This window comes from Hyla sarda, unplaced genomic scaffold (genome assembly GCF_029499605.1).
Source record: "Hyla sarda isolate aHylSar1 unplaced genomic scaffold, aHylSar1.hap1 scaffold_346, whole genome shotgun sequence".
Classification (NCBI taxonomy): Eukaryota; Metazoa; Chordata; class Amphibia; order Anura; family Hylidae; genus Hyla; species Hyla sarda.
In genome coordinates this window covers 286,623-298,901 of record NW_026610219.1, presented here as the reverse complement: position 1 = coordinate 298,901, position 12,279 = coordinate 286,623, and the positions used below count along the sequence as shown (strand labels likewise).

Genomic DNA, 12,279 nt, shown 5'->3' with positions numbered 1-12,279 from the left:
GACCAAAGTACAGAGGGTTAGGCTATGCTATTGTGCACCTACCTGATGCATCAGAAGGTGCGAGGCCCTTGCTAAATTCTGTGCACAGACTTTGAGATCTATACTTTAGACTGTATCTAAACCTGCTCCAACATGGACTGACATTCTGGCCTACTTTCAGCCGATGCGACTTGTCTGTCGCTGAACAGTCGCTTTTTATGTATTCAGCACCTATGTATAATGTTGTAAAAATGCTCTAGAAGCTAAAGTCGCAGAAATGTCACACATATTTGGCCTGCAACTTTCTGTGCGACAAATTCAGACAGGAAAAATCAGTATAAATCCTTAGAAAATTATCCCCCAGTGTCTCCATCTGCTGGCGGTATTGAATAAGCATTGCTGCACTGATGGGGTATGCATTAGACGAAAAAAAAGAAGAAAAAGAAGAATAATACGCCCAGAAAAGAGGCGAAAAGGAGAAAAACGTAAAAAAACTTGAAAAAAAAGTAAGAGGAAGAGAAGGGAAAAAAAGGTGGAAATGGGTTTAAAAGTGATTTCGGCGGAGAAATATATATATATATATATATATATATATATATATATATATATATACGCGCACACACACACATATATATAAACGTATTCTCCGTTGAGATATTGCAGCCGCTGCTGTGTCCAGGCCCAGGAGCCTTAGCACTGTGCTGTGATGTCACTCAATACCACTGACATCACTAGGTGTAAACAACATCTCTCCTTTGCTGTGTATGTGACTATGGAGCTGTTTGGTGATGTCGTCTATTATGGCCTTCATAGAAGCAACAGGAGATTGTTGCATCCATCTAGAACCCTCAGAACTACAGTGCTATGATGTCACTCACTTCCACAGGCCTTGCAGAGTGTAAACAACAACAACCCAGCTTTGTTGTGTATGTAACCATAGGGATTTGTGATGTCACCTAGAACCTTCACAGCAGCGACAGCTTTATGAGGAGCATCAGCACTGCTCTGCCTGAGCAGAACCATCACCGCCATAGGTTGTCAAATAACCCGGATTTAACCCACACAGGTAAGTCCAATGGGGTGCAGGCATGTCCTCTATGCTTACAGCTTCCCGTGGGTGTTGGTTTGATACCGTTTGGGGACAGCCAAGGAGGCATCTGCAGGCAACAAAGGTAGGTGTGTGCTTGTGTGTGTGTTTCCTATGCAGATCCTAAGCCCAGTGTCACATGCAAGTAGGAGGAGTAAGAAGGGTTCCTGGCAAATCCGGGTTATGGATTGCATTTAAAAAGGCCCCGTGGGAGTGCAATGGGCCCCTGTCTTGCTGCTTAGCAATAATGGTATGGGTTTAGGTTCTGCTGTGTGTACTGGTGGTTGACTGCCCCCCAGCCCAGAGTGTGCATGGAAAATTGTCTGGCAGCCTCCCTGACAGCAAGCAGTGATAGTGCCCATGAAGGGGACCTTGTTGGGCCCGCCCCTTTCACGGTTATCGCTTCTCGGCCTTTTGGCTAAGATCAAGTGTAGTATCTGTTCTTATCAGTTTTCATGCTGGTGGGGATGGGTGCTGCATGGAGGATGCAGGTGTACCAGGGCTTTCCGGGGCTGGTTCTGAGGAATCAGCTCGACGGCTGCCCCGATGTGACCTGTTCCCTCCGGGTCTCGCCATGAGGCTGAGAGGGTCTAGAGCCGAGGTACTTTTGTGCCTCGGGGAGTGGTGACCCCGAGGTGCCGAAACCCACTGGGAGAATAGGCTCACTGGGTTGAAGCACGGGCACCATAATCTCTTCACCTTGTGGCACTCACCTCTTGATTCCCGGCCTTCTGGCTAGGATCAGAGAAATTTTTATAGATCCGGCCGGATGTCCGGGCAGTATATCTGCACACATTCACTTATTTATTTCTTTTTTGTCTCACTGTGTCACTTTTTGCGTGTTGTGTGTTCACAGGATTTGTCAGGATGCGGTAGCCCTTCTGGGTGTCCCTCCTGGCGGTCTAGGGGAGGTGTGTGTGGCCATTAGGTTCCGCACCTCCCTGCAAACACCCCGGGTACTCCTGCTTTGGCAGGGTACCTACCGTAATCGGCTCTGCGGGCAGATACCTTGGCTAACGCCAAGGGGGATGCCGGGAGCATTTGTGGTCCCCTAGTAGCTTCGGCGAAAAGGGACATCGAACCTGGAACCTCGCAGGTACCTTTTGGTCCGGAGGCGAAGGGTAAGGTTTGTTGGGGGGCCTCTCTCCTATCGGAGAAGGGCTTGCGATAGACCGCATCCTTTGTGCACGGTTTTTTAGTGTAACACGTTTGCACTTTTTCTTGCACTTTGGGTGAATCGAAAGCACGTTCCTCGGCTTTAGATAAAAAAAAAAAAAAAAAAAAATCTGTTCTTATCAGTTTAATATCTGATACGTCCCCTATCTGGGGACCATATATTAAATGGATTTTTGAGAACGGGGGCCGATTTCGAAGCTTGCTTCCGTCGCCCTATGCATTGACCCGATATGGCAGTATCTTCGGGTACAGTGCACCACCCCCTTACAGGGTTAAAAAGAAAGATTCCTACTTTCATTGCTACCTGCTTGCTGGCTAGCCAGCTAGCCAGCCCTGTGGGCCTTGCTGCTGCTGCTGCAGCCAAAAAACAAAAGGTGGTGCTGCTGCTGCTTCTGCTGCTTCTGCTTCTGCTTGTGTCTGGCCGCTGTTGGAGCGTCCAGGCACAGGACTTCTGCTGCTGCTGACTAAATGGCCTCCTTAATTGGATCATTTGAGTAGCCAGCACACCTGTGCAGGTAGGGCATGACATGATAGGCAGCTGCCTTGATAGCGGGTGGGTGCTGAATGTTCCTAATTGACAAAATAAGATTAATGCTTATGAAGAAATATAAAATCTCATCCCTTCCCCAATATCGCGCCACACCCCTACCCCTTAATTCCCTGGTTGAACTTGATGGACATATGTCTTTTTTCGACCGTACTAACTATGTAACTATGTAACATAACATGGGGGGGGTCTCCTGGCTGTTCACACAGGTGTGTCATTGCTGTACATTGACCATGCATTGCTTCTGTGGTATTGCAAAGGCAAAGACAAATGCTTCCAGCCATCCATTGCACTAATGGATTGGTCATCAGCTGGCTGTCTATGTCCCGCATCAATATAGACCAAAGTACAGAGGGTTAGGCTATGCTATTGTGCACCTACCTGATGCATCAGAAGGTGCGAGGCCCTTGCTAAATTCTGTGCACAGACTTTGAGATCTATACTTTAGACTGTATCTAAACCTGCTCCAACATGGACTGACATTCTGGCCTACTTTCAGCCGATGCGACTTGTCTGTCGCTGAACAGTCGCTTTTTATGTATTCAGCACCTATGTATAATGTTGTAAAAATGCTCTAGAAGCTAAAGTCGCAGAAATGTCACACATATTTGGCCTGCAACTTTCTGTGCGACAAATTCAGACAGGAAAAATCAGTATAAATCCTTAGAAAATTTCAGTGTCTCCATCTGCTGGCGGTATTGAATAAGCATTGCTGCACTGATGGGGTATGCATTAGACGAAAAAAAAGAAGAAAAAGAAGAATAATACGCCCAGAAAAGAGGCGAAAAGGAGAAAAACGTAAAAAAACGTGAAAAAAAAGTAAGAGGAAGAGAAGGGAAAAAAAGGTGGAAATGGGTTTAAAAGTGATTTCGGCGGAGAAATATATATATATATATATATATATATATATATATATACGCGCACACACACACATATATATAAACGTATTCTCCGTTGAGATATTGCAGCCGCTGCTGTGTCCAGGCCCAGGAGCCTTAGCACTGTGCTGTGATGTCACTCAATACCACTGACATCACTAGGTGTAAACAACATCTCTCCTTTGCTGTGTATGTGACTATGGAGCTGTTTGGTGATGTCGTCTATTATGGCCTTCATAGAAGCAACAGGAGATTGTTGCATCCATCTAGAACCCTCAGAACTACAGTGCTATGATGTCACTCACTTCCACAGGCCTTGCAGAGTGTAAACAACAACAACCCAGCTTTGTTGTGTATGTAACCATAGGGATTTGTGATGTCACCTAGAACCTTCACAGCAGCGACAGCTTTATGAGGAGCATCAGCACTGCTCTGCCTGAGCAGAACCATCACCGCCATAGGTTGTCAAATAACCCGGATTTAACCCACACAGGTAAGTCCAATGGGGTGCAGGCATGTCCTCTATGCTTACAGCTTCCCGTGGGTGTTGGTTTGATACCGTTTGGGGACAGCCAAGGAGGCATCTGCAGGCAACAAAGGTAGGTGTGTGCTTGTGTGTGTGTTTCCTATGCAGATCCTAAGCCCAGTGTCACATGCAAGTAGGAGGAGTAAGAAGGGTTCCTGGCAAATCCGGGTTATGGATTGCATTTAAAAAGGCCCCGTGGGAGTGCAATGGGCCCCTGTCTTGCTGCTTAGCAATAATGGTATGGGTTTAGGTTCTGCTGTGTGTACTGGTGGTTGACTGCCCCCCAGCCCAGAGTGTGCATGGAAAATTGTCTGGCAGCCTCCCTGACAGCAAGCAGTGATAGTGCCCATGAAGGGGACCTTGTTGGGCCCGCCCCTTTCACGGTTATCGCTTCTCGGCCTTTTGGCTAAGATCAAGTGTAGTATCTGTTCTTATCAGTTTAATATCTGATACGTCCCCTATCTGGGGACCATATATTAAATGGATTTTTGAGAACGGGGGCCGATTTCGAAGCTTGCTTCCGTCGCCCTATGCATTGACCCGATATGGCAGTATCTTCGGGTACAGTGCACCACCCCCTTACAGGGTTAAAAAGAAAGATTCCTACTTTCATTGCTACCTGCTTGCTGGCTAGCCAGCCCTGTGGGCCTTGCTGCTGCTGCTGCAGCCAAAAAACAAAAGGTGGTGCTGCTGCTGCTTCTGCTGCTTCTGCTTCTGCTTGTGTCTGGCCGCTGTTGGAGCGTCCAGGCACAGGACTTCTGCTGCTGCTGACTAAATGGCCTCCTTAATTGGATCATTTGAGTAGCCAGCACACCTGTGCAGGTAGGGCATGACATGATAGGCAGCTGCCTTGATAGCGGGTGGGTGCTGAATGTTCCTAATTGACAAAATAAGATTAATGCTTATGAAGAAATATAAAATCTCATCCCTTCCCCAATATCGCGCCACACCCCTACCCCTTAATTCCCTGGTTGAACTTGATGGACATATGTCTTTTTTCGACCGTACTAACTATGTAACTATGTAACATAACATGGGGGGGGTCTCCTGGCTGTTCACACAGGTGTGTCATTGCTGTACATTGACCATGCATTGCTTCTGTGGTATTGCAAAGGCAAAGACAAATGCTTCCAGCCATCCATTGCACTAATGGATTGGTCATCAGCTGGCTGTCTATGTCCCGCATCAATATAGACCAAAGTACAGAGGGTTAGGCTATGCTATTGTGCACCTACCTGATGCATCAGAAGGTGCGAGGCCCTTGCTAAATTCTGTGCACAGACTTTGAGATCTATACTTTAGACTGTATCTAAACCTGCTCCAACATGGACTGACATTCTGGCCTACTTTCAGCCGATGCGACTTGTCTGTCGCTGAACAGTCGCTTTTTATGTATTCAGCACCTATGTATAATGTTGTAAAAATGCTCTAGAAGCTAAAGTCGCAGAAATGTCACACATATTTGGCCTGCAACTTTCTGTGCGACAAATTCAGACAGGAAAAATCAGTATAAATCCTTAGAAAATTATCCCCCAGTGTCTCCATCTGCTGGCGGTATTGAATAAGCATTGCTGCACTGATGGGGTATGCATTAGACGAAAAAAAAGAAGAAAAAGAAGAATAATACGCCCAGAAAAGAGGCGAAAAGGAGAAAAACGTAAAAAAACGTGAAAAAAAAGTAAGAGGAAGAGAAGGGAAAAAAAGGTGGAAATGGGTTTAAAAGTGATTTCGGCGGAGAAATATATATATATATATATATATATATATATATATATATATATATATATATATATACGCGCACACACACACATATATATAAACGTATTCTCCGTTGAGATATTGCAGCCGCTGCTGTGTCCAGGCCCAGGAGCCTTAGCACTGTGCTGTGATGTCACTCAATACCACTGACATCACTAGGTGTAAACAACATCTCTCCTTTGCTGTGTATGTGACTATGGAGCTGTTTGGTGATGTCGTCTATTATGGCCTTCATAGAAGCAACAGGAGATTGTTGCATCCATCTAGAACCCTCAGAACTACAGTGCTATGATGTCACTCACTTCCACAGGCCTTGCAGAGTGTAAACAACAACAACCCAGCTTTGTTGTGTATGTAACCATAGGGATTTGTGATGTCACCTAGAACCTTCACAGCAGCGACAGCTTTATGAGGAGCATCAGCACTGCTCTGCCTGAGCAGAACCATCACCGCCATAGGTTGTCAAATAACCCGGATTTAACCCACACAGGTAAGTCCAATGGGGTGCAGGCATGTCCTCTATGCTTACAGCTTCCCGTGGGTGTTGGTTTGATACCGTTTGGGGACAGCCAAGGAGGCATCTGCAGGCAACAAAGGTAGGTGTGTGCTTGTGTGTGTGTTTCCTATGCAGATCCTAAGCCCAGTGTCACATGCAAGTAGGAGGAGTAAGAAGGGTTCCTGGCAAATCCGGGTTATGGATTGCATTTAAAAAGGCCCCGTGGGAGTGCAATGGGCCCCTGTCTTGCTGCTTAGCAATAATGGTATGGGTTTAGGTTCTGCTGTGTGTACTGGTGGTTGACTGCCCCCCAGCCCAGAGTGTGCATGGAAAATTGTCTGGCAGCCTCCCTGACAGCAAGCAGTGATAGTGCCCATGAAGGGGACCTTGTTGGGCCCGCCCCTTTCACGGTTATCGCTTCTCGGCCTTTTGGCTAAGATCAAGTGTAGTATCTGTTCTTATCAGTTTAATATCTGATACGTCCCCTATCTGGGGACCATATATTAAATGGATTTTTGAGAACGGGGGCCGATTTCGAAGCTTGCTTCCGTCGCCCTATGCATTGACCCGATATGGCAGTATCTTCGGGTACAGTGCACCACCCCCTTACAGGGTTAAAAAGAAAGATTCCTACTTTCATTGCTACCTGCTTGCTGGCTAGCCAGCTAGCCAGCCCTGTGGGCCTTGCTGCTGCTGCTGCAGCCAAAAAACAAAAGGTGGTGCTGCTGCTGCTTCTGCTGCTTCTGCTTCTGCTTGTGTCTGGCCGCTGTTGGAGCGTCCAGGCACAGGACTTCTGCTGCTGCTGACTAAATGGCCTCCTTAATTGGATCATTTGAGTAGCCAGCACACCTGTGCAGGTAGGGCATGACATGATAGGCAGCTGCCTTGATAGCGGGTGGGTGCTGAATGTTCCTAATTGACAAAATAAGATTAATGCTTATGAAGAAATATAAAATCTCATCCCTTCCCCAATATCGCGCCACACCCCTACCCCTTAATTCCCTGGTTGAACTTGATGGACATATGTCTTTTTTCGACCGTACTAACTATGTAACTATGTAACATAACATGGGGGGGGTCTCCTGGCTGTTCACACAGGTGTGTCATTGCTGTACATTGACCATGCATTGCTTCTGTGGTATTGCAAAGGCAAAGACAAATGCTTCCAGCCATCCATTGCACTAATGGATTGGTCATCAGCTGGCTGTCTATGTCCCGCATCAATATAGACCAAAGTACAGAGGGTTAGGCTATGCTATTGTGCACCTACCTGATGCATCAGAAGGTGCGAGGCCCTTGCTAAATTCTGTGCACAGACTTTGAGATCTATACTTTAGACTGTATCTAAACCTGCTCCAACATGGACTGACATTCTGGCCTACTTTCAGCCGATGCGACTTGTCTGTCGCTGAACAGTCGCTTTTTATGTATTCAGCACCTATGTATAATGTTGTAAAAATGCTCTAGAAGCTAAAGTCGCAGAAATGTCACACATATTTGGCCTGCAACTTTCTGTGCGACAAATTCAGACAGGAAAAATCAGTATAAATCCTTAGAAAATTATCCCCCAGTGTCTCCATCTGCTGGCGGTATTGAATAAGCATTGCTGCACTGATGGGGTATGCATTAGACGAAAAAAAAGAAGAAAAAGAAGAATAATACGCCCAGAAAAGAGGCGAAAAGGAGAAAAACGTAAAAAAACGTGAAAAAAAAGTAAGAGGAAGAGAAGGGAAAAAAAGGTGGAAATGGGTTTAAAAGTGATTTCGGCGGAGAAATATATATATATATATATATATATATATATATATATATATACGCGCACACACACACATATATATAAACGTATTCTCCGTTGAGATATTGCAGCCGCTGCTGTGTCCAGGCCCAGGAGCCTTAGCACTGTGCTGTGATGTCACTCAATACCACTGACATCACTAGGTGTAAACAACATCTCTCCTTTGCTGTGTATGTGACTATGGAGCTGTTTGGTGATGTCGTCTATTATGGCCTTCATAGAAGCAACAGGAGATTGTTGCATCCATCTAGAACCCTCAGAACTACAGTGCTATGATGTCACTCACTTCCACAGGCCTTGCAGAGTGTAAACAACAACAACCCAGCTTTGTTGTGTATGTAACCATAGGGATTTGTGATGTCACCTAGAACCTTCACAGCAGCGACAGCTTTATGAGGAGCATCAGCACTGCTCTGCCTGAGCAGAACCATCACCGCCATAGGTTGTCAAATAACCCGGATTTAACCCACACAGGTAAGTCCAATGGGGTGCAGGCATGTCCTCTATGCTTACAGCTTCCCGTGGGTGTTGGTTTGATACCGTTTGGGGACAGCCAAGGAGGCATCTGCAGGCAACAAAGGTAGGTGTGTGCTTGTGTGTGTGTTTCCTATGCAGATCCTAAGCCCAGTGTCACATGCAAGTAGGAGGAGTAAGAAGGGTTCCTGGCAAATCCGGGTTATGGATTGCATTTAAAAAGGCCCCGTGGGAGTGCAATGGGCCCCTGTCTTGCTGCTTAGCAATAATGGTATGGGTTTAGGTTCTGCTGTGTGTACTGGTGGTTGACTGCCCCCCAGCCCAGAGTGTGCATGGAAAATTGTCTGGCAGCCTCCCTGACAGCAAGCAGTGATAGTGCCCATGAAGGGGACCTTGTTGGGCCCGCCCCTTTCACGGTTATCGCTTCTCGGCCTTTTGGCTAAGATCAAGTGTAGTATCTGTTCTTATCAGTTTAATATCTGATACGTCCCCTATCTGGGGACCATATATTAAATGGATTTTTGAGAACGGGGGCCGATTTCGAAGCTTGCTTCCGTCGCCCTATGCATTGACCCGATATGGCAGTATCTTCGGGTACAGTGCACCACCCCCTTACAGGGTTAAAAAGAAAGATTCCTACTTTCATTGCTACCTGCTTGCTGGCTAGCCAGCTAGCCAGCCCTGTGGGCCTTGCTGCTGCTGCTGCAGCCAAAAAACAAAAGGTGGTGCTGCTGCTGCTTCTGCTGCTTCTGCTTCTGCTTGTGTCTGGCCGCTGTTGGAGCGTCCAGGCACAGGACTTCTGCTGCTGCTGACTAAATGGCCTCCTTAATTGGATCATTTGAGTAGCCAGCACACCTGTGCAGGTAGGGCATGACATGATAGGCAGCTGCCTTGATAGCGGGTGGGTGCTGAATGTTCCTAATTGACAAAATAAGATTAATGCTTATGAAGAAATATAAAATCTCATCCCTTCCCCAATATCGCGCCACACCCCTACCCCTTAATTCCCTGGTTGAACTTGATGGACATATGTCTTTTTTCGACCGTACTAACTATGTAACTATGTAACATAACATGGGGGGGGTCTCCTGGCTGTTCACACAGGTGTGTCATTGCTGTACATTGACCATGCATTGCTTCTGTGGTATTGCAAAGGCAAAGACAAATGCTTCCAGCCATCCATTGCACTAATGGATTGGTCATCAGCTGGCTGTCTATGTCCCGCATCAATATAGACCAAAGTACAGAGGGTTAGGCTATGCTATTGTGCACCTACCTGATGCATCAGAAGGTGCGAGGCCCTTGCTAAATTCTGTGCACAGACTTTGAGATCTATACTTTAGACTGTATCTAAACCTGCTCCAACATGGACTGACATTCTGGCCTACTTTCAGCCGATGCGACTTGTCTGTCGCTGAACAGTCGCTTTTTATGTATTCAGCACCTATGTATAATGTTGTAAAAATGCTCTAGAAGCTAAAGTCGCAGAAATGTCACACATATTTGGCCTGCAACTTTCTGTGCGACAAATTCAGACAGGAAAAATCAGTATAAATCCTTAGAAAATTATCCCCCAGTGTCTCCATCTGCTGGCGGTATTGAATAAGCATTGCTGCACTGATGGGGTATGCATTAGACGAAAAAAAAGAAGAAAAAGAAGAATAATACGCCCAGAAAAGAGGCGAAAAGGAGAAAAACGTAAAAAAACGTGAAAAAAAAGTAAGAGGAAGAGAAGGGAAAAAAAGGTGGAAATGGGTTTAAAAGTGATTTCGGCGGAGAAATATATATATATATATATATATATATATATATATATATATATATATACGCGCACACACACACATATATATAAACGTATTCTCCGTTGAGATATTGCAGCCGCTGCTGTGTCCAGGCCCAGGAGCCTTAGCACTGTGCTGTGATGTCACTCAATACCACTGACATCACTAGGTGTAAACAACATCTCTCCTTTGCTGTGTATGTGACTATGGAGCTGTTTGGTGATGTCGTCTATTATGGCCTTCATAGAAGCAACAGGAGATTGTTGCATCCATCTAGAACCCTCAGAACTACAGTGCTATGATGTCACTCACTTCCACAGGCCTTGCAGAGTGTAAACAACAACAACCCAGCTTTGTTGTGTATGTAACCATAGGGATTTGTGATGTCACCTAGAACCTTCACAGCAGCGACAGCTTTATGAGGAGCATCAGCACTGCTCTGCCTGAGCAGAACCATCACCGCCATAGGTTGTCAAATAACCCGGATTTAACCCACACAGGTAAGTCCAATGGGGTGCAGGCATGTCCTCTATGCTTACAGCTTCCCGTGGGTGTTGGTTTGATACCGTTTGGGGACAGCCAAGGAGGCATCTGCAGGCAACAAAGGTAGGTGTGTGCTTGTGTGTGTGTTTCCTATGCAGATCCTAAGCCCAGTGTCACAAGCAAGTAGGAGGAGTAAGAAGGGTTCCTGGCAAATCCGGGTTATGGATTGCATTTAAAAAGGCCCCGTGGGAGTGCAATGGGCCCCTGTCTTGCTGCTTAGCAATAATGGTATGGGTTTAGGTTCTGCTGTGTGTACTGGTGGTTGACTGCCCCCCAGCCCAGAGTGTGCATGGAAAATTGTCTGGCAGCCTCCCTGACAGCAAGCAGTGATAGTGCCCATGAAGGGGACCTTGTTGGGCCCGCCCCTTTCACGGTTATCGCTTCTCGGCCTTTTGGCTAAGATCAAGTGTAGTATCTGTTCTTATCAGTTTAATATCTGATACGTCCCCTATCTGGGGACCATATATTAAATGGATTTTTGAGAACGGGGGCCGATTTCGAAGCTTGCTTCCGTCGCCCTATGCATTGACCCGATATGGCAGTATCTTCGGGTACAGTGCACCACCCCCTTACAGGGTTAAAAAGAAAGATTCCTACTTTCATTGCTACCTGCTTGCTGGCTAGCCAGCTAGCCAGCCCTGTGGGCCTTGCTGCTGCTGCTGCAGCCAAAAAACAAAAGGTGGTGCTGCTGCTGCTGCTGCTTCTGCTGCTTCTGCTTCTGCTTGTGTCTGGCCGCTGTTGGAGCGTCCAGGCACAGGACTTCTGCTGCTGCTGACTAAATGGCCTCCTTAATTGGATCATTTGAGTAGCCAGCACACCTGTGCAGGTAGGGCATGACATGATAGGCAGCTGCCTTGATAGCGGGTGGGTGCTGAATGTTCCTAATTGACAAAATAAGATTAATGCTTATGAAGAAATATAAAATCTCATCCCTTCCCCAATATCGCGCCACACCCCTACCCCTTAATTCCCTGGTTGAACTTGATGGACATATGTCTTTTTTCGACCGTACTAACTATGTAACTATGTAACATAACATGGGGGGGGTCTCCTGGCTGTTCACACAGGTGTGTCATTGCTGTACATTGACCATGCATTGCTTCTGTGGTATTGCAAAGGCAAAGACAAATGCTTCCAGCCATCCATTGCACTAATGGATTGGTCATCAGCTGGCTGTCTATGTCCCGCATCAATATAGACCAAAGTACAGAGGGTTAGGCTATGCTATTGTGCACCTAC

The 12,279-nt window shown here is 46.4% G+C and overlaps 5 non-coding genes and 1 pseudogene across 5 annotated transcripts; all 6 read left to right on the top strand.

The window, feature by feature from the left end:
* The first annotated feature begins 1,464 nt into the window (after positions 1–1,464).
* LOC130331134 (U2 spliceosomal RNA) lies at positions 1,465–1,624 on the top strand (annotated as a pseudogene).
* A 693-nt stretch (positions 1,625–2,317) lies between these two features.
* LOC130331132 (U2 spliceosomal RNA) lies at positions 2,318–2,504 on the top strand. Its single transcript, XR_008874093.1, has one exon. It is a non-coding gene; the product is annotated as a U2 spliceosomal RNA (small nuclear RNA).
* Positions 2,505–4,579: 2,075 nt separating this feature from the next.
* Positions 4,580–4,770, top strand: LOC130331101 (U2 spliceosomal RNA). Its single transcript, XR_008874067.1, has one exon. It is a non-coding gene; the product is annotated as a U2 spliceosomal RNA (small nuclear RNA).
* Positions 4,771–6,860: 2,090 nt separating this feature from the next.
* On the top strand, positions 6,861–7,051 carry LOC130331100 (U2 spliceosomal RNA). The gene has a single exon (XR_008874066.1). It is a non-coding gene; the product is annotated as a U2 spliceosomal RNA (small nuclear RNA).
* Positions 7,052–9,135: 2,084 nt separating this feature from the next.
* On the top strand, positions 9,136–9,326 carry LOC130331099 (U2 spliceosomal RNA). The gene has a single exon (XR_008874065.1). It is a non-coding gene; the product is annotated as a U2 spliceosomal RNA (small nuclear RNA).
* Positions 9,327–11,416: 2,090 nt separating this feature from the next.
* LOC130331098 (U2 spliceosomal RNA) lies at positions 11,417–11,607 on the top strand. The gene has a single exon (XR_008874064.1). It is a non-coding gene; the product is annotated as a U2 spliceosomal RNA (small nuclear RNA).
* The last annotated feature ends 672 nt before the right edge of the window (positions 11,608–12,279 follow it).